The following is a 16,180-nucleotide window of genomic DNA, read 5'->3' as shown; positions in this document are numbered from 1 at the left end:
ACCCATTTGGAGCTGGAGTGGCAAGTCGTCGATGGTCACGCCATTTTCCAGCTGCAGGTTTACTATCCTGGTCGAAGATCCTTTGTGAGAAATTCCGTGGACGCGTCATCGTTCTTTTGCTGCTTCGGTCACTTTTCTATAATTTACTAGTGCGGTGCACACGTCTTCTTCTGGTAGATTATATAGGAGCCAATAAAGCTTTAGGCGCACATCCTGTTTGTTCGGGTCAATGATAAGGCAACGCTTTCCCTTCATCTTTACGTCGCCAAGCGCTAACATGTTCTTCGCCGCTTGTGCTGTAATGAAGGTCACAGCTCAGACGTGTTTCACTTGGAATGCGCCTAAGGCAACTACTTCAGGCAGCATACCCAGGTGCACCGAAGCATCGCGTACATCTTCAGCACGATAAGGGCTTGCCTTGATATCTCCGTGTAGAAAAGTAGTATTTTGAACACACGCACCTGTAGGTGATTGCGGCAGCACGACTTCGTAATCCTGTTTTTCATCGGCAACAATCCTGTTTCCATGGCCCATCTGGGCCGCTGTAACCACCCCAACTGAGCACATGATCACACGTCTGTACACTGCGGTGGCCGGAAGTGGAATCTACACCATGAGACCACAAACAAACTTTCTGACGCTGGGAATCGAATCCGGGCCTCCTGGGTGAGAGCCAGGTATTTTATCCACTAGACCACGCCGAAATGGGGGTCACCGTCTCTAAAAAGATGTCCCGTCCACGCGGCTAGTAGAACTATTCGAATCGTATAAACACGGTAGAGTAATAAAAAAAGCAAACATCTCACCAAGATTTGAACTCAAATTAGTTGAATCTGAATCCAGAGTGCTAACCGTTACACCATGAGACCGCAACCAAACTTTTCGACGCTGGGAATCGAATCCGGGCCTCCTGGGTGAGAGCCAGGTATTTTATCCACTAGACCACGCCGAAATGGGGGTCACCGTCTCTAAAAAGATGTCCCGTCCACGCGGCTAGTAGAACTATTCGAATCGTATAAACACTGTAGAGTAATAAAAAAAGGAAAGGTCTCACCAAGATTTGAACTCAAATTAGTTGAATCTGAATCCAGAGTGCTAACCGTTACACCATGAGACCGCAACCAAACTTTTCGACACCGGGAATTGAACCCAGGGCTCCTGAATGAGAGCCAGATATCCTATCCAAGAGACCACGCTGGAACGGGGGCACCGTCTCTAAAAAGAAGTCTCTTCCACGCCACATCTATTGCAGATAGGGAGGGCTCGTGAAAGCTGCGAAGAGAACTTCTGCTAGGAAATTCAGTGAAAGTAGCTTTCATGCTTCACAAACACATGCATCCGATTTACATGCTTCACAAAGCAACATAATATCGCAGTAATAGTGCGTGCACACATTAATATGGTACAACCGTCCATGGACAACGGGCGTCAGAATATGTGATTATCATATTGGCTCCGCTGTTGGAAGCCGCTACCCCACTACAAAAGGCACACACGAAACTGCGCCGGTATCATTAAGGCCACGTATAGTCGGTGCATGGGAAATTCGAAAAGCTTTCATGTACTAAGCGTTTGAAATATGCACTAGGAACAGGAGGTCGCTATCGCATTCAGCTCCTAAAGGCGAAGCTTTAGGATCCCCTATTTTTTCACGGCCCTCAGTCCCCAGCGGCTGCGAAGCAACTGACAATGGCGGCGGACAGATCTGCAACGCAGCAGAAGGTGGTAAGAATCTCTGAATCCGGACAGGCCACCATTGGAACCTGAACTTGGCAACGTTTAATGCTAGAACCTTATCTAGTGAGGCAAATATAGCTGTACTATTCGAGGAGCTAGAGGGCATTAAATCGCTGTAATAGTGCTCAGTGAGGTTAGAAGGACAAATGATGCCCATGCAGTGCTACATATTGGGCACGTCATTTGCTATCGAGGATTGGCTGACAAAAGAGAACTAGGAGTAAGGCTCCTTATCCACAGACACATAGCTGGCAACATAGAGGAATACTATAGCAATAACGAAAGGCTGGTTGGGTATCGTAATTAAATTTAATGAGATATACAAGATGAAGGTTGTAGAGGTTTATGCGCCTATGTCCAGTCATGATGACGCGTCAGTTGAAAGCTTCTATGAAGACGTGAAATCGGCAATGAGTAAGGTAAAAATACAGTATACTATACTGATGGGAGACTTAATGCAAAAGTAGGGAAGAGAAATGCTGGAGACCAGGCAGTTGGAGATTACGGCATCGGCACTAGAAATGCCGGAGGGGAGCTACTAGCAGAATTCGCAGAACGCAATTATTTACGGATTTTGAGTACCTTCTACCGAGAGCGAGGAAACCGTAAATGAACATGGAGGAGCCCTAATCGCCAAAATAAGAACGAAATAGACTTTATACTAAGTGCACACCCCAGCAACATGCAGGACGTGGAAGTACTTGGCAAGGTACGATGCAGTGACCATATATTGGTACGGTCCTGAATTTGCCGAGACTTGAAGAGGGAATGACAGGAACTGATACGCAAGAAACCAATCAATTAGATAGCACTGAGAGAGAAAGCACGGGAATTCAGAGTCTTGCATCAGAACAGGTACTCGGCTCTTATCGAGGAAACCAGCCTCAGTAAATGAGAATCTGATGAGTATCATTACGGAGTGTGCAGTGGAAGTTGAAGGCACTGTACTTAGACAGGACACTGGCAAGTGGTCCCAGAAAACGAAGAATCTTATTAGGAAGCGTCAAAGCATGACAGCCTCAAGTACAACAGACAAAATAGAGTTGGTAGAGCTTTCGAAGTTGACTAATTGGCGTAACGTATCCCACGTAAGAAGGTATAACATAGAGAGAATTTAACAACCTTTGAAGAATGGAGGCAGAATCAAATCAGTGAAGAGAAAATTTGGGTAGGCAAAAACCAGTTGTATGCACTAAAAGACAAGGAAGGTAAAGTAACTACCAATATGGAAAGGATAGTAAAATTAGCGGAGGAGTTTTACAGAGATCAGTACAGTAGTCCGCACTACCACGACCTCAGTATAAGAACTAGCAGTAACCCAGATGACACCCTACCAGTGAAAATCCGAAAGCCTTGGAGAGCATGCAAAGACGCAAAACTGCTGGTGAGGATCAGGTAAGATCAAATATGCTGAAAGATGGAGGATATATTGTGTTAGAAAAACTAGCCAACCTGTTTACGAGGTGTCTCCTGACGGGAAAAGTATCAGGATCTTGGAAGAATGCTAACAACATGCTAATACACAAGAAATGAATTGACAAGGAGTTGAAGAGTTACAGGCCGATCAGCTTTCCCTCCGTAGTTTACAAGCTATTTACAAAAGTAATTGCTAACATATCTACGACAACATTAGGATTTATTCAACCAAAAGAACAAGCAGGATTTTCAGCAGGCTACTCAACAATCGACCACAATCATACTATCAATCCGGTAATACAGAAATACTCAGAATATAGCCAACCACTATACATAGCATTCATAGATTACGAGAAGGCGTTTGATTCAATAGAAATATCAGCAGTCATGCAGACACTACGGAATCAGGGCGTCGATGAAGCACATATAAAGATCCTGGAAGAAATCTACACAGAATCAAGCGCTTCCATAGTGCTTCATAAAGAAAGCAACAGAATACCAATCGAGAAGCATGTAAGGAAGAAGGATAAAATCTCCCCAATGATATTTACCGCATGCTCACAGGAGGTTTTCAGAGGCCTCGAATGGGAACAGTTACGCATAAGAGTTAAAGGAGAGTACCTTAGTAACCTGCCCTTTGCCGATGACATTGCATTGCTGAGTAACTCAGGGGACGAACTGCAAATCATGATAACGGAGTTAGACAAGGAGAGCTGAAAAATGGCTCTTAAAATTAATTTGCAGAATACGAAAGCAATGTACAACAACCTCGGAAGAGAGGAGCACTTCGAGGTAGCTAATAGTGCAATTGAAGTTGTGAACGACAATGTCTACTTAGGACAGGTATTGACCGCGGAGGCGAACCACGAGATTGAAGTAACTAGAAGAGTAAGAATGGGGTGCAGCACATTTGGCAAGCACTCTCAAATCGTGACAGGTAGATTGCCACCATCCCTCAAGAGGAAGGTATATAACAGCTGCATCTTGCCGGCACGAAGCAGAAACCTGGAGACTTACAAAGAGGGTTCAGCTTAAATTGAGGACGACGCAGCGAGCAATGGAAAGGAAAGTGGTAGGTGTAACATCGAGAGACAAGAATAGAGCAAAGTGGATTAGGGAACAAACCGGGGTTAAGGATGTGATAGTTGAAATCAAGAAGAGGAAATTGACATGGGCCGGGCATGTAGCATGCAGACTGGATAACCGCTGGTCGTTAAGGGTAACTAACTGGATTCCTAGAGAAGGCAAGCGGTTTAGGGCGAGACAGACGGTTAGGTGGGCAGATATGACATTAAGAAGTTTGCGGGTATAAATTGGCCGCAGCAAGCACAGGACCGATTAGCTGGCGGAACATGGGAGAGGCCTTTGTCCTTCAGTGGACGTAGTCAGGTTGATGCTGATGATGATGAATTTTTATAGCCTTTTAGCTTTCACTGTCACTGTGCTAGCGTTCCGCAAAGCCCTGGCCTTCTTTTTTGACTTTGTATTGAAGCCGACTGAGTTACTGAGTTAATCAGAACGTAGTTGCCGAGAGCCGGCACGATTGACTATGGCGGCACAAAATACGTTGAGCCGCTAGTGGTTTTCGTGATCGCGCTAGTGTATAGAGGAAGTGTATTTGCTTGCAATGTCTTATAGTTAGCTTTAAGGTGAGAAGGATGCAACCATATCCCGCTTGACCTTGTTAAAAAGTGCTCCAATTAACCTTACCGTAAACTGATTAACCAGATGCTTTCTTGGTATGTATTATGAGGAGGACTACCACTCTAAAATTTTACTAAAGCTACCAGTTATTTTGCTCAACTTGTGAATATTACACTCATTGGTTAGCAGAGCTTGCATCAAAAAGCGCTTGGGGAGGTAGTGTAGGTCTTACTTATCGTTCGGGAACAAGAGACGGCAAACAACCTTACGAACAAATAAGTGCGTTAATCTAATTACTTCTCTTTTTGATGAAACGAATTAGTCCGTTGACCCTGTTCCATTTGGGGCCCTAAATGCATATGGTGAATTCCCTGTACAATTCCTGTACGTTCCACGCCTGACGGATGAAAATTGCATCTCGAATTACACTTTGACAACTAACAAAAACCTTGCAAGCACTACCTGTATACCATCGAGCTTATAGGGAGGCGTGGCCGATCCACAGTGATCTTGAATTTCGGAAAGCCTTCGAGGTGCTTGCGCACCATCGCTGAAATGGGAGGGTGGGGGTTGAGCGGTGGGCGCGTCTAGAGCAAAAAAAAAAGTCTGGAAACGATAATTTTTGTGTGGGAAAATGTTATTGCATAAAAGCAACTTACGTAATTTTGCAAAAAGTCAATACACCCTGTTCATCTTGTTGTTCCATTGCCGGTACTTCAGGAGTAGGCCTAACGAAAGCCTCCGAGAACAAGGGGTGTTTCGCAACGTCATTACTACGATAAGGACACATGCACAGTGGAATCTTGAAAAAGGTAAACTGTTTGGATTATCTGCACGTTCACACACACACACACACACACACACACACACACACACACACACACACACACACACACACACACACACACACACATATATATATATATATATATGTGTGTGTGTGTGTAGTATATATATATATATATATATACTATATATATATATATATATATATATATATATATATATATATATATATATATATATATATATATATATATATATAGTATAAAGAGTCTGGCTTCGGTTGCCGTAGAATTAAGGAAAAATAAGTATACGCCTCTAAAAAACTGTTTATTGGTGACGTTTCGATCGGAGACCGATCTTCATCAGACGAAATTTCGTAGGCTTCGACGCGTTTTTATGCCAACTTCCCGCCGAGAGAGAGCGAGAGAAAAAGAAAAGGAAAGAAACAAAAAAGAAAGCGAGATAAAAAGAAAAATCTACATATACCAGTGGCCCACTACCCATCATGCACTGATAAGCAGCCGAACGACCAGGTGTGCGTACTACGCATAGCACGTGCATTAAAAAAAGAAAAAAAAAGAAAAAAAAGAGAAAAAAGAAAAAAAACGCACCTTGGCCACTGCCCAGGTGCGTTTATATATATATATATATATATATATATATATATATATATATATATATATATATATATATATATATATATTCAGCAGGAAGTTCAAGGGGTCTGGTACGTATAAAGAACACAAGCGAGTACACGTACGAAAGAGCAATACTTTTATGCCAACGTTTCAGCCGTGGCACGGCCTTCGTCCCTGACGAAGGCCGTGCCACGGCTGAAACGTTGGCATAAAAGTATTGCTCTTTCGTACGTGTACTCGCTTGTGTTCTTTATATATATATATATATATATATATATATATATATATATATATATATATATATATATATATATATATATATAGTTGCGTAAGAAGAGAGAACAAGAGACAAGGCCTGTATGCCACGCCGGCGGTTAGATCAATAAATGGAAATAACTTTATTTATACGTCTTGTGCAGAGAGTTGCCACCTAACTAGCTAATCTCGCGTTGGCACTGGGAGGTCAAGCCTCCTAGCCTTGTCATGGGCGTACTGGACAGCCAGGACTTTGTGGATTTGGTCATAACACTTTATCGTACCTGTAAACCATTCCCGAGAAATTCCAGGGCCAAGAGACCCACACTCCTAGAGCATGTGGTCAATCGTGCATACTTCTTTTTTGTATGCCTTGCAAACAGCATCCATATCTTTTATACCGTACCATCCTTACGCCTGTGCCAGCAAGTAATAGAGTGTGTCTGCAATTTTTTAAGTCTGACATGAATCCAAATGAATTGGTCAACAGCGTTGCTCTCGAAATTACGGAACAGGCCGCTTTTACATAAGGCTTTGATTCTGCTGGATTCGAAATTCTACAATGGGTACGCCCACGACCTATAATAAAATTACTAAGCTTAACTACCTGGGAAGGAGAGTTTGCACCCCCTCACAATAGACTTAATAGAGCACAAGCGGTCACACTTAGGCCGTCTATTCTTATTCTGATCTTCGTTCTCATCGTCTTTTTTCACATCTAGCACCCGCGTGCCGATTTCGCTTTTCGTCCTTATACACTCGGGCATGCGGTGATCATGCATGGGGAAGTGCTCAAGTGTTCTCGGGGGGACGGCACTGGCTGTTTAGTGCTGGTCGTCGTGGACCCACAGGCGCTGCACGCTGAAGCGCCACCGTTAGCAAAATCATCTGTGGCGGCCGATGCTGGCTTTGTCGTCGTGGTCGCTCAAAACAACACCGGCGTTTCACTTGGCGCTTTGCTCATGATGCCTCTAGTGGTCAAGACAGACTAGATCTTGGCGGTCTGTCCCGGCCACGCAGCGATTTGGTTTACACAGGCCGAACTGTTTCTGGAGGACAAGCGTGACTGCACTACGATGGTTGGTCTCAGTGTGATGCAGGAAATTTTTGCGGACAGCTAGCAAACACACATCTTGCGGTGGCCCTAGGATGCGCTTTGGAGTGACCGCAGGACGAAGCACACCAGAAGAAGTTAGACGCTTTTTCGATATCTATCACCGCAATGGGCTCTGTGATAAGCGAAAGGGTAACATTCGTGTTCTTGTCCTGGAGAACCTTGTCGCTCAACGTGAGGTGATCAGATGCGCATTCGGTGAACGAATGCTCTTTCGGTGGGCACGGTTGGCATGGCGGCGATGCCATGATACGTTCTTCAAACCCAGTCATGTTTTTCGTACTGGTTTTGCTTGGATTGCTGTTTGTCCCAGCGTGGCTATCACCGATGAACAACGCCCCTTCATCGCCAGCTATGTTCTTGGTCCCCTATCAAGAGAAGCTGATGCCCGTGGTCTTTCATTGGATAAACATCGTCCCCGGAGGAGCAAAGGTGACGCCATCGGATCCACCAGGGGTGCCAACGGATGCATTTGTCAACAGGACTATAGAACGGCTCTTCAGCACGGCCCCTGACAGTGGGCCTGGCGGCAATGCCATGATACGGTCTTCAAAACCGATAATATTTTTTGTACAGGTGAGCAAACAATACGAAAAGTGTTACTGTAGCAATAACGTTTGCTTATTATTGCTGCCCTGTCCATGGTCAATGTGCGAAATGCTTAATAAGTGACTATTTCTCTTAGCTACCTGTTGTTACTTAGTGGCGACGTAGAAACTAATCCAGGACCTACAGAGGGCGATTGGTCAAAGCAACTAAAGGAAATCGCGGACGACATAAAGGAAATCAAGAAAGAAAAATCTGTCACAAACCAGAAACTAACTGCAATTGATAAGAAACTTTAAAAAAACTTGTGGACTGGAAAAGCAGGTTTCTGATTGCGTAAAGCGAATAGTGGAACTAGAAAACATCAAAGGCATGAACAGGAGAATCGAATAATCAGAGAACAGATGTCGGAAGACGGAGTTGAGGAACAACAAAATGAGTCCTTTCAAGAGCTTCATAACCTCGTATCAAAGGGAATATTTGAAGATACACTAGACGTAAAGACTGCAGGCATTGAACGTATCCACCGACTTGGTAGAACTAGAGAAGGCGATCCGAAAAACAGGCCAATTATTCTCAAATTGCTCGATTATCTCGACAAAGTTAAAATGCTCCAGTCTTGTTCCAAACTGAAAGGGAGCGGTTATTCAATAAGCGAGGATTACTCGATTGGCGTGCGTGAGAGAAAAACTGTGGAAAGTCACCAAAAAAAAATGCGATAGAGGGGAAAGGGTAAGGCTTATTTTTGAGAGAGTTGAGATAAACGGTCGTCTTTTTACTTGGGATGAAGACAGTAAAAATATTGCAGAAGTAAATAAAAAAACGAAGAGCAACTACCAACAGCGCAGTCTTCTCGACGACGACGCCCATAACCCTTCTAATTGTTAAGAGCGAAGTCTTGCAAACAAGGCAGAACAATTAGAAGCCGTTTTATTGGCCCAAGGACCTGATATTGTTACTGTGAGTGAAACGTGGCTGCATTCAAATATACATGACCACGAAATTGTGCCACCGAGCTACACAATTGTCCGCAAAGATAGGGACACTAGAGGCGGCGGAGTATTTTGATGGCAGGGAATCACACAGTGTGGGGGTGCTGACACCCCCCCTGCAAAGTTGTCTGCGCCGCGTGGCGCACGTGTCTCGCCCCAAGGCTTTATTTCGGTGGTGACTACCGCCGGGCGATAGATAGCGTTGTGTTCGCTTTGAGTACTATTGTTGGCAGAGTGGTAGCGCCGGCGGTGGCCCCTGGCGGAAGGCAGGCCTTGGTGGTGGGCGAGCGTTGAACGAGTCTCTTCTGGGCGTGGTGGCTGCCGCGAACGGTTGTCTGTAGCGTGGGTCCCCGGTGCTCGGCACCGCGGGCTTCGCGCCGGGGTCCCACGTGGAAAGTCAGGCGTTGGCGACGCCACCTTAGGTATGTGTTAGTGTGTTGGGTGTGCTAGTGTGTGTTTATCATGTTATTGTGTGTTTAGTGTGTCATTGCGTTATGTTGTTTGTATGGTAGCGTGTTAATTAAAACTGGTGTATCATTCGGCGGACAATATCGTCGTCTAAATTAGTTAATAAATGTATGTATGTATGTTGTGTGCTTTGTACCGACCGCGTCAACTGTGTCCGTTCACTCCAGGAGCGTGGCGTGGCGATGCGCGCGTTCGCCTCGCGGAGACCCCACAACAGTCATGCCGGAGGTGAGCAGTGTCGAAGTGGTTTGGTGTAAGCTTCTCCTGAACGACGGCTACGTGTATATTGGCGCCGTTTACAGGCCCCCGAATGCCGATGCGACGTACCTAAGCCCACTTCTGGATTATATGAATTTGCATACGCTCGGTGGCATGATTATCATGGCGGGCGGCTTCAACCTACCTGATCTAAATTGGCCCTCATTATGTCCAGGTCACCTGCCGAATACTATAGTCATCGAATTCTTATTTGCTTTCAATATAACTCAGCTTGTTGTTGAAAATACGCGAATGCAAGGACAGTCGCATTCAGTGTTAGACCTTGTGTTTGCAAGTTATCACTTTTCCACCGACAGTGCAAGTGTTCCAACAATTGATGGCATATCGGATCATAAAATAGTTCTGTGTGCTTTGCCGTTAGCAACTCGAACACGGCAATCTGGCCCAGTAAAATTTGTGCCCTCCTTCAATAAAGCGAATGATGCGGCAATAATGAACTACCCATCCCACGAGTATCCCGAGTTTTCTGAGCTATGTGCAGATAATAACGCGAGCATAGATGAAGTGTGGACACAGTTTAAGCGTCATATCATGCATTGTATTTCTAACTTTATTTCCAAACAAAAACTGGCTACAAGAAAGCACAACCCATGGGTTACCCGCGACATAATTCACCTTAAGCGCGAAATCAAGCGTGTAAGGAAGGCAAAAAAAACCGCTAGGAAGCGCTAGCTCACTAATAGCAACGCTAACATCGACCTTAAAAGGAAAGATACGAGACGCAAAACGGCATTTTTATAGACACATTCTACAAATGTTTATCAGAAGCGCATAGTTGACTTTGTAAATATGAGATGGAGGTACTTGCTAATGGGTTCAGCATAGCGTTTAAGGAAGGTGTTTGGTATTTTGTCTGGGCCACTACTTTTCTTTTCATCAAGATCTAATAGCAGCGAAAGAATGCCAGGTGCTGCCATATCTAACGACGGAAGTTATCTGCCTTGGTCAACTTGACAGGAACCCGGTGCAATCTTTCGCAGGTTATCAGTGCAAAAAACAGAGTGAACGTACAAATTGAAATTATTCGCCTTTATCTTGCCCTCTTTAGCTGGAAACACTGATCATGTCGACCGTTTCACGCTTATGTAGCACCAGAATTTATCGGGTGTATACGTCCAGCCAGTGCCTTATGGGCTTGGGGATGGGGAACACTTTCGGGGAGCTCCGGGAGGCGCACACTTGACTAATCAATACACGAGAATTTCGAACACTCAGTCAGATAAGATCGGTGGGTGGTGAATAATAACAGCTGCAATTTTTTTCCATTTAGGAAAAGCTGTACTTCAATCGGAATGCTCGACTTGCTACACAGGGAAGACTGATTGTCGCTGTTTTTCTCCGACGCTGTTCGTGGCTCTCGTATGACTGCTTTTGCGTGGATGCGTTCCTTCACGTCTCCTGCGTTCTCCTGCTGCTACGCTCCTTTTCCCTCTTTCTGGTTCCAATCCAAGGAAGACCTGAGGCGAGCGGAATGCTGTGCGAGGTTGCATGTCCGATATTCGGAAATCCAGCGTGTCGGCCTGGTGACGCAGCCCGAGCATTGCTTCGGCGCGTTGAGCTTAGGAGGTGCGGTTAAGCAAGCAGCGTATCAAAACGTACCTGATGCTTCATCAGCCGAGTATAAGATCAAACAATTCGATGGCTGCTATCGCCATTTATTTATTGCTGCCAACGCGGTCACTGCGGCAGCGAAAAAAACAAGCAACGCAGCATATCCATGGAGCGAATGACGATGAGCAGGGCGAAACGCCCGTCACTCGGTCCGTGTTTCCGTCGCTCCGTTTGTTCTTGCTTCCGTCCATCCGAGCGTCCGTCCGTGCATCCATCCGTTCATCTAACCGTACATGCGTTCGTCCGTGCGTCAAACAGACAGGCAGACAGACGACGGACGGATGCGGCCTGCGGATGATTCGCGGTTTGTCGATAAAACCCTGCGAAGCTTCACCCATTCACTCGGTAGACTTGCTGTGAGGTGGTTAATACATACATGCATACATCACGGGCGCTGGATGGCTACGCACCGCACGGGGTGTGGCCTGCTACGTCACCCGAACCCGACGTGAGGAGGCTTGTTCTCCGCGCCGCCGTAGCGGCGCCACTGCGGCGGGACAAGCCAATGTTGGACAAGCGCATGCGGATGAAAACGTTGCTTTGGCTGTGTCCGCATGCTTCGTGCAACGCATTTTGATTTCATAGTCACGAGAGTGGCGCAATATGTTTCCAAAATGTAAAGCAATATCTCACCGATACCTGCAACGCCGATAATGAGCCCACATAAAGCCGAATGGCGTATCTTTACAAGCGAACGTACCATGAGCCACATGACCACCGTTCTAAAGAATTGGCCAGCTATTTATCGAGCCGCCACCTTCTTGAGTGTGCTCATTTGCTGAGGAATAGAAATTCCGTGAAATTAAAATTTCATGAATGCTTCCAGAATGATATATTTGGATAAATAATTTCTGATGGGGTGCAGCTGGCGGCAGTGAAACTGCGTGTCTGCCGCATAACTGCTTCCCGAAACACTTATCGTAACCGTAGATATTATCGCTAATTATCTTCCTGGCAGGGATAGAAGGAAGTAAGTATTGTAAGACAGTAGCAGCGTTGGAGTCTCGACGGCGTTTTTTAGGCCGAATCGCCTGATCAACCCTTCGAACGAAGACGACGTTTTTTCGTGATGATGATTATATACAGATGAAGAAGATGAAGGTCAAACGTTGTCAATATTGTGCTTACACTAATTTCTCCCTCGCACGGAAGCGGCCAATTTGGCCGCTGTTTATGACGGTGGTGTACGGCGCACGAATGGTTTTAAGCGCGACACGTGAACAACCTCCGTACCACGAAAACGGCCGTCGGGAAGCATGACAACAAGGGTTACTCGATAGTTAACAGGAGACGTCTGCTCGACTATAGCGTAGGGGCCGATGAAACGTGAGTGAAACTTATCACACAGGCCGGGAACCCGCGTTGGGGTCCACAACAGTACTTCGTCTCCAGTATTGTTGTGAACTACGCGGTGGACGCCATCGTAGCGAGTCTTCCGCTTTTGTTGGCTTGCCTGTGTATTGAGGTGGGCGCGTCGGCGACAATCGGCCAGGCGACAGATTAAGTGCTCCCTCGATGACGAAGATGAGTTCACAGGGACGTCAAAAAAGGAGATGTCGAGCGGAGATGTTGGTTGACGGCCATAGACGAGAAAGAATGGGGAATAGCCCGTGGTTGCGCTGCGTAGCGTTATTGTAAGCAAAAGTGACGAATGGCAGGATGGTATCCCAGTTGTTGTGTGCGTTGATATGCATAGATATCATGGCGGTCAAAGTTCAATGGAAGCGCTCTGTGAGGCCGTTGGTCTGGGGATAGTAGCTGGATGTCGTCTTATGAATCGTATCACATGCGTGGAGGACTTGTTCGCGTAGTTTCAAGAGAAACGCCTTGCCGCGATCGCTCAATAAGATGCATGGTGCACCATGTCTTAGAAAGATTGCCTCCAGAAAAAAATGTGGCAATGTCCTCTGCTGATCCTGAAGGAAGTGCAGCTGTTTCGGCGTACCTTGTTAAGTGGTCAACTGCTGTGACAATCAAGCGCTTGCCGCTAGCTGATATTAGTAGCGGTCCGTAGAGGTCAATGCCAATGACATCGAAGGGAGCATCAGGACACGGAAGAGGTTGCAGAAAACCGGCCGGGGAGGAAGTGGGTCACTTGCGGCGTTGGCATAGCGAGCATGACGCAACTTATCGCGCTACGCAGTTGGAAAGGCCAGGCCAGCAAAACGACTGCGGATGCGTTCATAGGTTTTTTGAAAACCGAGATGACCAGCCTTGGGTCATCGTGAAACGCCTCCAAAATCGGCACCCTTAGGGAACGAGGAGCAACAGGAACCCAGCGCTGTCCTTCGGGGTGGAAGACAAAGCGGTAAAGGATTGAGTTTTCAGTCTTGAAGTTCCGCAGCTGTCGATGGGGGCGAGCGTTGGGAGGACGAGAGGAGCCTTGAAGGCGCTGCATTATAGAGCGACAGTAAGCGTCGCTGCGTTGGTGGGATGCAAACGTGTCGTTGTTGAAGGTAGAAAGAAAATCGACAGCGGCGAGCGAATGAACAGACGGAGACACTTTGATGGGTTCACTCACAGTTGGCGACAAGCCAGACGTGCCTGATGAGGAATGTAATGGACAGCGGCTAAGGGCATTGGCATCGTTGTGTTTCTTGCCAGATTTGTAGATAACGTCCAACTCGTATTCTTGGAGACGAAGTATCCAGTGACCGAGACGTCCAGGCAAATTCTTCAACGTCGACAGCCAGCACAAAGCGTGGTGGTCAGTGACGACGGTAAAGTGGCGGCCGTGAAGATATGGTCGAAACTTCTGGATGGCCCAGACAACGGCGAGACACTCCTGCTTGGTGATGGTGTAGTTTTTCTCTGCTGCTTTGAGGGTGCGACTTGCGTATGCGATCACACGTTCGTCATAACGCTCTGTTCGTTGGAGAAGTACAGCGCCGAGTCCGTATCCGCTGGCATCAGTATGGAGGAGAGTGGGTGCGGCGTTATCGAAATGACAAAGCACTGGCTCAGACGTGAGGGCACGTTTCAAGGTGTCAAAAGCCATTTGGCATTCGTCCGACCATACGTATGACGCTCCCGAAGAAAGGAGTTGGTGAAGCGGCGCAGCAATGGTGGCGAAGTCTCTTATAAAGCGCCGGAAGTACGACGCAAGGCCAAGAAATCTTCGAAGCTCTTTGACACGTTGAGGCACCGGGAAATGAAGAATGGCGGTAATCTTGTTGGGATCAGGCCGGATTCCATCTTTGCTGACGAGATGTCCGAGTACTTTAAAACTTTTGCTAGCAAAGTGGCACTTCTTGGTGTTGAGCTGAAGGCCAGCAGCTGCGAGACACGTCAGAACTTCATCCAGGCGCTGCAAGTGCTGTTCGAATGTTGAAGAAAATATGACGATGTCGTCAAGGTAACATACGCATGTTTTCCACTTAAAGCCCCGCAATACAGTGTCTATCAGTCGTTCAAACGTTGCTGGCGCATTGCAGAGGCCGAAAGGCACGACGTTAAATTCGTAAAGCCCATCGGGTGAGGCAAAGGCAGTGTTTTCCTTGTCATCCTCGTGGATTGGAATTTGTAAATAACCGGAGCGCAGGTCAAGGCTCGAAAAAAATTCCGCTCCTTGTAAGGAATCTAGGCATCATCGATGCGAGGCAAGGGATATACGTCTTTTCTGGTTACTTTGTTCAATGCGCGGTAGTCAACGCAGAATCGCACCGAACTGTCTTTTTTTCTTACGAGAACGACAGGTGACGACCAAGGGCTTGAGGAGGGGCGGATGATGTTTTGCTTGAGCATATCAGTAACGTGCTTGTCGATGATCTCGTGTTCGCTGGAAGAAACACGGTATGGTCGACGACGGACAATAGAAGTTCCGTCGGTGTGTAAGCGATGAGCCACCGCAGAAGTCTGGCTTAGAGCAGTGGAATGTGCGTCAAAAGAAAATTTATGCTTAGACAATAACGCCAGTAGTTCGTCTGCTTGCGGTGGAGTGAGATCCGTGCTGATGGTATTGACGAGAGCCGTAGTGGTTGGAGAATCTGTTGGTATTGAACGTGATTCCAGCGGACTGGTATCCGAAGCCACTACAGAGATAGGTTGTGTGTCCAGGCTGGAAACTACAACAGTGTCCTTGGTCAGCAGAATCGGCTCATTGGTGATATTCAGTACTGCGAGAAATGCGGTGCCGTTGGAGAAGCGGACAAAACTCGATGAAAGTGCTATCCCTGTGGATAGACAACGGGCTGATGGACTGACTAGGACGTCACCGTGGTCAAAGGAGTCAGACATAACCGTGATAACGTGCTCGTGGTTAGGTGGCACAAGGAAGTCATTGGCTGTTCGTAGCCGGTCACGTGATAATTTCAGGCAATTGTCATCCGTCTCTCGCATATGTATGAGTCGTTGTCGACAAGAGATGGCAGCAGCAGCATCAAAAAGAAAGTCCCACCCTAAAATAAGCATAAAAGCACAAGAATCCAGCATGGCAAACTGGATATGATGCCGGATCTCATCAATGAAAACTGTAACGGTGCACTGTGCTGATGGCCGTATCTGCGAGTCATTTGCGCTACGTAAGAGAGTGCCAGTATAAGGTGTGGTAACCTTACGTAGACGAGTACACAAATCCGCATGAATAACAGAAATAGCAGCCCCCGTGTCCACCAATGCCTGAACTGGTACCCCTTCCGCATACACTATTAACAAGTTGGCTCGGCCCTCTGGAGGTCTTGGTATTTGTTCGAGCG

This window comes from Rhipicephalus microplus, chromosome 6, assembly GCF_043290135.1.
Source record: "Rhipicephalus microplus isolate Deutch F79 chromosome 6, USDA_Rmic, whole genome shotgun sequence".
Taxonomy (NCBI): Eukaryota; Metazoa; Arthropoda; class Arachnida; order Ixodida; family Ixodidae; genus Rhipicephalus; species Rhipicephalus microplus.
Note: the sequence above shows the minus strand (reverse complement) of the source record.